The following is a 9,782-nucleotide window of genomic DNA, read 5'->3' as shown; positions in this document are numbered from 1 at the left end:
GCACATGCACACACATGTGTTTACATAAATGTTTATACACATACACACATTCTCACTCAGACACAACATTGACATACATATATAAAAATGTGCGAGCTATATGAGATCCTGTCTTCAAAAAACATCAGGGAAAGATGGTAGATAACTCATCAGTAGTGTTTGCTTTGGAAGCATGGGACCTGAGTTGGATTCTAAAATGTACATTATGGGGCTGGAGAGATGGCTCAGCGGTTAAGAGTACTGATTGTTCTTCCAAAGGACCTGGGTTCAGTTCCCAGCACCCACATGGCAGCTCACAACTGTCTGTAACTCCAAGATTTGACACTCCCATACAGACATACATGTAGGCAAAACGCCAATGCACATAAAAATTTAAAAAGTAAATTATTTTTTAAAATATACATTAAACAGTCCGGGCATGGTAACATGTATTTTTAATCCCAGAGCTGGGAAGGCAGAGACAGTAGGTTTCCCTGGGGTTCAGACAATTTAGCCTACTCATCAAGCTCGAGGCCAATGAGAGACCCAAAATGAGGAATGACATCTGAAGTCGACCTCTAGCCGCTACATGTACATATGAATGCATGTGAGCGCACAGACTATAAGGAAGATGAAACCAAGCACATCTTCAGAAAGTCAATTGTATTCAAGGAGACAAGGAGGCCAGCGACCTCCCTAGCACTTTTCCTATTTTGGGAGTTGGCTTTCCGGTGCAGAACCAGAGCTAGCTGAAGACCATGCCGCAGGTGAAGGCGTAATTGCTCCTTACTCTCCCTGGCTCCTCCAGTGTTAAATTAGCTTTATGTCGATGCCACATCGGCAGCTGGGATGAATTATTGAAGCTCATTCACTGCAGTGGGCCCAGGCTCCACTCGCTTTATGGGATGGAGGTGGATGTGAGGTTATTATTTTTGTCTGTCTGGTTGCGGTCAGTACATTTTCAGTCTGTCGCTAATATGAGGGGACTTCAGGCCTGATGTGCAGATCATTCATTGGAGGTGGGCGTAAAGGGAGGGCTGAGCTCGTGGGTGGGACAGAGGAGTGGAGGAATGCCAGGGCTGACCATGAGCTCACAGGGGCTCTTAACCACCCTTCACACTGTCATCCCAGGCACCTGTTCATCTACACAGAAACACATACCACCAGCACATGTATGTGCGTGTGTACATTTAGAGTGTTAATAAACTGTCCTCTCCAGGAGTCTGGGGACAAAAATATATAGAGAATGGTCAACATTATAAAAGAATGGATTTACAAAAGATTGCAAATTTTAAAGCCTTCTTCCCTCCCCCTACCTTCAACACCAAAGCTTGTCTAGAAGTGCTTGGCTGGGTAGTGCTCTGCACTCGGCAGGGATGGATGACCTGGAATGCACAGTATCAAGGACATGGAACCCGACTGCTGGAGGCTTCTGTGTGTGTAAGGGGGTGGGGGCAGGCAGCTGTCTCCCTTCTCTGTTCTCCATTCAGCAGCTGGTGTGTTCCTGAATTCCAATGTATGGTTCTGGTGCTTGGTCCAGATAACTATTCTATCTCGGCATATACTCATGCACACCTGCACTGATGTTTACTGTCACAAAGACATATCTACGCGTCTGCTCTCTTACACACACACACACACACACACACACACACACACACACAGGCCATTATGAAGGCTAGACCTTCTGACCACATGATTTGGTTGGAAATCTGAGGATAAGTAATCTCCTGATTCTACCAGCAGGTCACATGCCTCCACACATCCCACCATTAAATATTTATTCCTATGGGAGTTCCCAGTTGAGAATCGAATACCTCTGGTCAAGGCAACACACCGGAAAGTTATCATCTAACATTTTGGCAGGAACTCCCTTCTGCCCAGCGAACTTCCTTCTCCTTGTCGTCTGGCTGAATCTTAGTTGGTCTTTAGGTCTGGCCGCATTTGAACCTCCCTGGTGGGGGAGGGCAAGTGGTCCCATTCTCCACCCTCATTAGTCCCCATCACTTCCCCCGGATGAAGCTATTATAATTGTAATTAAATAAATGCTTCTGTGGCTCTATTCGTTGTAGCTGTTATTCACATGCCTTCAATGTAGGTTAGGGTGTGTCTAACCTAATACTTGCCGCAGAGTAGATAGTCAATAATCTTAGATGAGGTTGGACAGTTTGGGGAAAGGAGAAAAGAGAACAGAGAGGGGATGTGAAAGGTCAGAGATGGTGACTCCAGACCCTGCTAATCTTACTATCACACCCCTCCCGTCCTCACGGCCAGGAAGTCACTATGCCACCCTCCACAAGGCGTGTTAAAAGCCCAGTGGGACCGCAGGGGACTGAGCGAGGGATGAAGAAGAAAGAGTATAAACAGGCTCCAACAGGCATCCTCACCTGGCTTGCATCCCCACTTATCTAGAAAGCGACTGGGCACGCACAGAATGAGCCTCATATGAAGAACGTTCTCTTACAGGTGTTTCCTTGTTATTAATAGGGAAGATATTAGCCAGGTGTGGCGGCGCACGCCTTTAATCCCAGCAATCAGGAGGCAGAGGCAGGTGGAGCTCTGTGTGTTAGAGGCCAGCCTGGGCTACAGAGTGAGTCCAGGATAGCCAAGGGCTACACAAAGAAACCCTGTCTCAGAATAATCATAAATAAATAAATAAATAATAAATAGGTGGCCAAGTGGTGGTAGGGGCACACATCTTTAATCCCAGCACTTGGGAAGCATAGGTAGGTGGATTTTTATGAGTTTGAAGCCAGCCTGGCCTACAAAACAAGTCCAGGACAGCCAGGGCTACACAGGGAAACCCTGTCTCGAAAAAACAAAAACCAAACCAAACCAAAACAAAACAAAAAATGGCCTGTTAGTCATGGCAAACAATACTAGCAGACACTGTCAAAAGCTCAGCATGTGTCAGGCACTGATGTTTTGTATCTATCACATATTAGCCAGCCAATCCTCGTAAGCACCTTGTAAGATAAGTACATAGTTATTTCCACTTTAGAGGAGGAAGAATAAGCCCAGAGAGAAGAAATAATTGACCTAAGGTCACACCACTAACAAATGACAGAACCATTACAACAGAACTGCAAGACTAGGCTTTTTGTTGTTTTTCTTTTTCTTTCTTTCTCTCTTTCTTTCTTTCTTTTTTTTAAGGCAAGTTTTCTCTGTGGAGCCTTGGCTGTCCTAGACTTGCTTTGTAGACCAGGCTGGCCTCCAACTCACTGCAATCCGCCTGCCTCTGGGATTAAAGGCGTGCATCATCACTGCCTGGCTAGAATAGGCTTTTAACCCCAGGATGTGTCGTTTGCCTTAAGCTCTTTAGGAGCCAGGGAACCAAGCCACCCCTTGTCCTTACATTTTCATATTCACTCAACGGACACACACTGATATCATTTAATGAACCTGTGACATATTCGTTGGTGTGTCAGCAGATGCCACTGTTTTCTTACAACCCCTAGGTCCTGTCTCCTTACTCTTGGACTCAGAGGTGAGACAATGCCTAAACACCTGTTATATCAGAAGGAAGCAGACACCAACAACAGCCAGGCATTATTAGCTCCTTGGTGTTCTCCAGCAAGATATTCCTAGACTCCTGGCCCTCCTGCTTAAAAGATGAGCCTTTAAAAACATTCTGAGTGTTTTCCTTCTATTCCCCTTAGGGGAATCCTGGGCCTGGTTTCAGAATGATGGTCATGAGGTAGGTGGCAGGTGGACTGCACAGAGCCACATGGACCCAAACCAGACAGCGGAAAAGAAAAGCTGCCACTATTCCCTGGGGACTGTGCTCAAGGCCCTGGATTGTTATGTACAGCTTGCTCCTTGTGGGGAGCAAGATTGTCATACCTTTGACTTTGAGGCCACAGCCTTATCTGTTCCTTTTTTTCCCCAGCGAAAAGCTTTGAGCTTTGCATTCCCAGGGATCCTCAGAGTCTGATCCCCATAGCTCCAAGTTAGAACTGGGGTCAGTTTGAGATGATTATGGCCCTAGATTTGTGCTGCTAAAACGCGGTAGGAGACAGATACTTTCTTTCACCTTTCACCCAGTCCTGGTCCTAACACTGCCTGCTTAGTCACCGAACTTCCACAGTCCAAAGGCAGGCAGGCAGGCAGCCAGTTCCTGCTTCCTTCTCTGGAGTGTGTGTGTGTGTGTGTGTGTGTGTGTGTGTGTGTGTGTGTGTGTGTGTGTGTGTGTGTTCTGGAGATTAAGCCTAGGGTTCTTCTCCCCGACCCCACCCTGGCCTCAGACAGGGTTTTCTTTTCTTTTCTTTCTTTCTTTTTGTTTTGCTTTTGTTTTGTTTCCAAGACAGGTTTTATCTGTGTAGACTTGGCTGACCTGGACTCACTTGTAGATCAGGCTGACCTCAAATTTACAAAGGTCTGCTTGCTTCTGCCTCCCAAGTATTGGGATTAAAGGCGTGCGCCACCACACCCGCCTAAGCCTAGGGTCTTAAGCTAGTACTATAACATTGAACTAGGTCCCCAGAATTCTCTCTGCCTTTTCTTTGAGCATGGCCTTGAACTTACTCAGGCAAACCTGGACCTCACAGTCCTCCTGCTTAAATCTCCCAAGTAGCTGGAATCACAGGTGTGTGCTACTGTGCTCTGCTCTTGCTTTCTTCCATCGAGAAGCCTAGAGATCTAGTGTTCATTCCTCGGACCCCCTTCGCATTGGTACACTTATGTCACCAAACGGCAGGAAGAAGGAAGAAATCTTTCTGTCATCTCTGGCTTTCCGTTTTCACTACATGCTACCTCTTTATTGTGTGTGCACTCGTGCAGGTCAGTGGACAACTGGCAGGGACCCATCCTCTCCTTCTGCCATGTGGAGGTGGAAATCAAACTCTGGATCATCCAAATGCTCTTACCCACTGAGCCGTCTCCCCGGCTCTTTACTGAGAAGGAGAACCCTAGACATGTGGAATTCTCTTGTAAGAGCCATTCCCGTGTGTGGATCTCTGCTTCCTGATTCCTGGAAAGTAAATTTCTGGCGAAGTGTTTTTTAAATCAATAGTTCCACCAGTGTGGCCTTTTGATTTCTTACCTTGCCAGTCATGGCAAACATACTAGCTCTCCTGGTGCAGCTTCTGGGAGTCCATTCCACAAGTCCTTTCAATTATTTTGGAATCACTAATTCCCTAAATTAACTCCCTCCAGTTTAAAAATACATAGACTCCTTCTGTGCTGAACTGAACCCTCACATAGTTATAAAGTGAAACAAACGGAAACAACAACAAAAACAAAAACAAAAAAAGCCATTGCTTAGGTCTTTGGTCTAGATTGCTATAACAAAAGACAGAATGACAGAAGATATATGTAGTCATTTAGTGTTTTATCTGACACGAGTCTTCATATGGAAATGAAGACCCAAAGAAACAGGGAGACCTGTTTAATAACAATTAAATTTAAGTAATTTAAATATACATTGTTGCTAGGGAAAACCATAGAGCTCAGTGAAATTGTCCTTAACACAAACAAACTGTGGGCCACAAACCCAAAAACGGCTCTCATAAACCTGCTTCCCTTACTGATACATTGTAGCTTTCTCATTCAGAGAAAACAAAGACATCTGAACTCCTCAAATTATATGTACTAAACGTGTGCAATCTGGGCCAGCAAAATGGCTCAGTGGGCAAAGGTGCCTGCTGCCAAATCTGATGATCTGAGTTTAATTCCCAGAACCCACATGGTGGAAAGGAAGAACTGATTCCCCCAAGGTATCCTCTGGCTTCCACATGTGCACTGTGGTGCATGTATACACACACACACAAACACACACACACACACACACACACACACACACACAGGAGATGGGTGGGAGGGAGAGGATAGAATAGAAAATATTTTTTGGAACTTATAAGTTGGACATGATGGCACATGCTTTAATATGAGCACATGGAAGGCAGAGCTAGGCAGAGATCTCTAAGTTCAAGGCCATCCTGGTCTACAGAGCAAGTTCCAGGACAGAGAAACCATGTCTAGAAAAAGCTAAATAAGGCAAGTGTAGTGGCGCACACCTTTAATCCCAGCACTCAGAAGGCAGAGGCAGGTGTATCTCTGTGAGTTTGAGGCCAGCCTGGTCTACAAAGAGAGTCCAGACCAGCCAAGGCTATACAGAGAAAACCTCTTGGGGGGGGGGGGGAGAAAAAGAAAGAAAAAATATCAGCATTTTAATCTCAATTATATCTCCATAAAAATGATTGATATAAGAACAATATATTCTTAAAAGATAGAGGCAGGCACAGAGAAGATAGACAGGTAGCCAAAACAAACAAACAAACAAACAAAAACAACAACAACAAAAAACAACCAACATTCATAATTCAAAGACTTATGGTTCCTATAGGAGACATGCAGACAAATAAGCTTACAGTTCAGATGTTAGCATTTAGAAGCCTGTTATTCAACAGTGAATGTGTAACACAATACAGTCTTACACACACACACACACACACACACACACACACACATCATGATAGGATATTATCTCTTCCTTTGAAAAGTCAACCCTTATTCTCCCCTCTTTTTACTCCCCCTCCCCCCCCCTTTTTTTTTTACTCTGCTGGCCTCAGTGACATGAGGAATGATGGAGAAGAGGAAAAGAGGCATGCATGTTAAGAGGGTAAAAATCTAGGTGACAGCCTGGTCTACATAGTGAGTTCCAGGACAGCCAGGGCTACACAGAGAAAACTGGGGGGTAGAGGAGGAGGGAGGGAGAGAGGGAGGGAAAAGAGAGGGGGGAAATATCCAGGGGAACAATAAAAGAAGAAGAAGACCAGAATGGGAACCAACCACATCATGGCAGAAAGAAGACAGGATACAACAGGAGTGAAGTTAAGCTGAAGTGAGGGATGGAGATGGGTGGAAGGGGTATTTGAGGGAACAAAGAGAGGCCCCAGGAGCAGGTGACATGGTGTGAGGCATACTACCAACAGTTTTGGAGTTTTACCATAAGCCAAACATTCTGCTGAACATTTAGTATTTATTTATTTTGGTTTTTTCAAGACAGGGTGTCTCTGTCCTGGACCAGGCTGGCCTCAAACTCACAGAGATCCACCTACCTCTGCCTCCCAAATGCTGGGATTAAAGGCATGTGCCACCACCACCCAGCTCAAATCTTCACCAATACCCCATGAGCCCATTTAATAGATGAAGAAACTGAGGCTCAGATAGGTTAAGTAACTTAATCACATGGGGAGTAAGTGTCAGAGATGAGTTGAATTCTTGTGCAAGCCACCACTGATGATGAGTTGAACTCTTACTCCATAGGACTTCCACTCTTTCTTTTTTCTTTTTTTAGATTTCTTTATTATTATGTATACAGTGTTCTGTCTGCATGTACACCGGCAGGCCAGAAGAGGGCTTCAGATCATATTATAGATGGTTGTGAGCCACCATGTGCTTCTGGGATTTGAACTCAGGATCTCTGGAAGAGCAGTCAGTGCTCTTAACCTCTGAGCTATCTCTCTAGCCCTTCCTAGGGCTTCTTACCAGCTCCGCTTTGTGTCAAGGGTCAGTCTAGGCTTCCCCCTTTCCTTACTACCTTAAACACCCAAAAGTCTAGAGAGGGCCTCAAAAGTCGTGGTCCTGAAAAGAGGATTAAGAGGAAAGATGGGGTGCCTTCCCCCACTGAGGAGGGACCATATTAAAGCTTCATCTTCAACAACAGAAAGAAAAACAATTTGAAACTTAATCATCTCCCAGAATTATGATCCCTCCCCGCAGCGGGGAGCACATTAGCAGAACTGAGAAATGATAATTCAGCAGCCCCCAACCCAGCAGGGATGGAAAGAGGAGGGAGGGAGGAGAGAGGGAGGAAGGCAGCCACAGGCAGAGAGATGGGGGAAGGGAGGCAAGGCCTGAGCTCCGAGGTTGTTCGCCCACCCCCCCCACCCCCCAGATCTGACTCTGAGTCGTGGTTGGGGGAGCAGTCTGGTAACACTCAATTCCTCAATTATACTCAGAGTAGGGGGCATGTTGCTTCCCTAGTCAATTCTGAGCACCGAGGGATCCCCACACCCAAAGCATTCAAGTCCATCTAGGACAGGTGTAGTCTGCGGTCTTAGCTTAGTCGAGGAAGACCTTTTGGGCTACTAGGGCTGGCTCTCGGCGCCCTCGTCTAAATGGCACCTAGGGGAATTAGCAGCCCATCAGATCTGAAGTGCTGGACAGCTCCCGACTCTGCACTGGTTTCCCTCAGCGCAGAGAGGTGGGGCCAGACTCTGCCCGCCCCTTCTCTGACACCGCAGCAGTCCCCACCCTCAAGGGATGCGCGAAGGCTGCTGGGAACTACTGGGGACCCAACTTAGGGTCACGAAAGGGTCCCGACTGAGAACTGGTAGGGACTTTGAGATTGGAACTACACTCCCCCCTTTGGGGGGGGGGTTGCGGGCCACTTCTCCAGACGCATTCTTTCCTTCTGAGTCGAGACTCCCCTCTCAGTCCCCATGTTACATGCCCCTCCCGCAGGGGGACAATGGTGCCTTCAGCCCCCAGACATGAATGGAGCCTTTGAGAGCTGCAAGCCATGGGGTCAGCAGAGGCCACCGGGTCCCCCGGGGCTGCCCAGCCTTCTAATTCCGGAATCCCTGGGCTAGGGAGGGTGAGGAGCTTGGTCGGGGAGAGACCGTGTCTCATGGTCCCTGTCTTACAGACTAATGGATCCTAGGAAGAAAGTCATTCCCAAGCAGGCAGTTTCTCTTAAAGAGGTGAAGGGGGAATCCCCTTTCCCCGTGCCAGGAGAAGACAGTTCTGTAGCCCCTTCTCAGAAGGCAGCAGGGTAAACTGTATGCAAATAGAATCTAGCAGGCATTTTCTACTTCTTATTTCCTTTCCCAAATCAGGGCTCAGGTCTGGATGGAGTAGAACCCCATCTTCTCTCAGTGCCCATGTTCCGTCATCTGGGGCTGCCCTTGAGGCTTAGTCCCTCTTTCCTTCTGTCTCCCCTCCCACTCCTGCACTGCACAACCTACCAGGTTTCTATGGAAACGGGCTAGGAAGGCTCTGCCAGGAGGCCAAGGCCACTACTGCTCTTGAAGGGAGGGGAGAGAAGGAATTGAAAGTGAAGATCGGAAGACAAGTTCTAACCATTCCCAGAGGGGATGCAGATGTGTTAGGAGTGAGGCTTTCTCCAGGAGGAGGGGGAGGGGGGCCACAGGAGCAGGCAGAGATGTAACTGAATGATTGAGGGGTTCCTTCTCATTCCCCCAACTCCCAGTGCTCTAGACATTTAGACAAGCTTCCTCAGAGGGAACATTAGTGGCTGATAAAGGAAGGGAGGCAGCTAATACCAAGATTTCTTATTCCTCCTCTCTTGCATGAGGCTCTCTTTCTCTCAGAGCACACCCATCTGAGAACATATCTCCAGGGAGCTAAGAAACGAGAGAGAAAATAAAAGTAGAGTGAGAGTATTTGGGATAGTCAGGAACCTCCCCTACGCAGGCAATGCTAGAGGTGTCTGGAGACCTAGGACTGACTGCTAGGTTTTTTTCTGGCATCCTAACCTACTCAGGCACCTTCACTGAGGAGCTGGGGGGGGGGGGGGGGGGGTGGCTAGGCTGGAGGATGGCAGTTTTCTCTCCTTAGTCCATCCCATCAGGATGTTGGGCTATAAAGAGAGGAAAGTGGAGATGACCAAGTGGACTTAGGAGCAGAGGAGGAGGAAGGGGCAAGGGGAGGAGGAAGAGGCAAGGGGAGGGGTGGGCAAGGGGAGGGTGGGCAAGTGCAAATGTATTTGACTAGGGCAGATGTGGAGGCTCTCCTCATATCCTAACCTCAAGAAAAAGCTATCTCTTGACCAGAGACTA

This window comes from Acomys russatus, chromosome 20 (assembly GCF_903995435.1).
Source record: "Acomys russatus chromosome 20, mAcoRus1.1, whole genome shotgun sequence".
Lineage (NCBI taxonomy): Eukaryota > Metazoa > Chordata > Mammalia > Rodentia > Muridae > Acomys > Acomys russatus.
Note: the sequence above shows the minus strand (reverse complement) of the source record.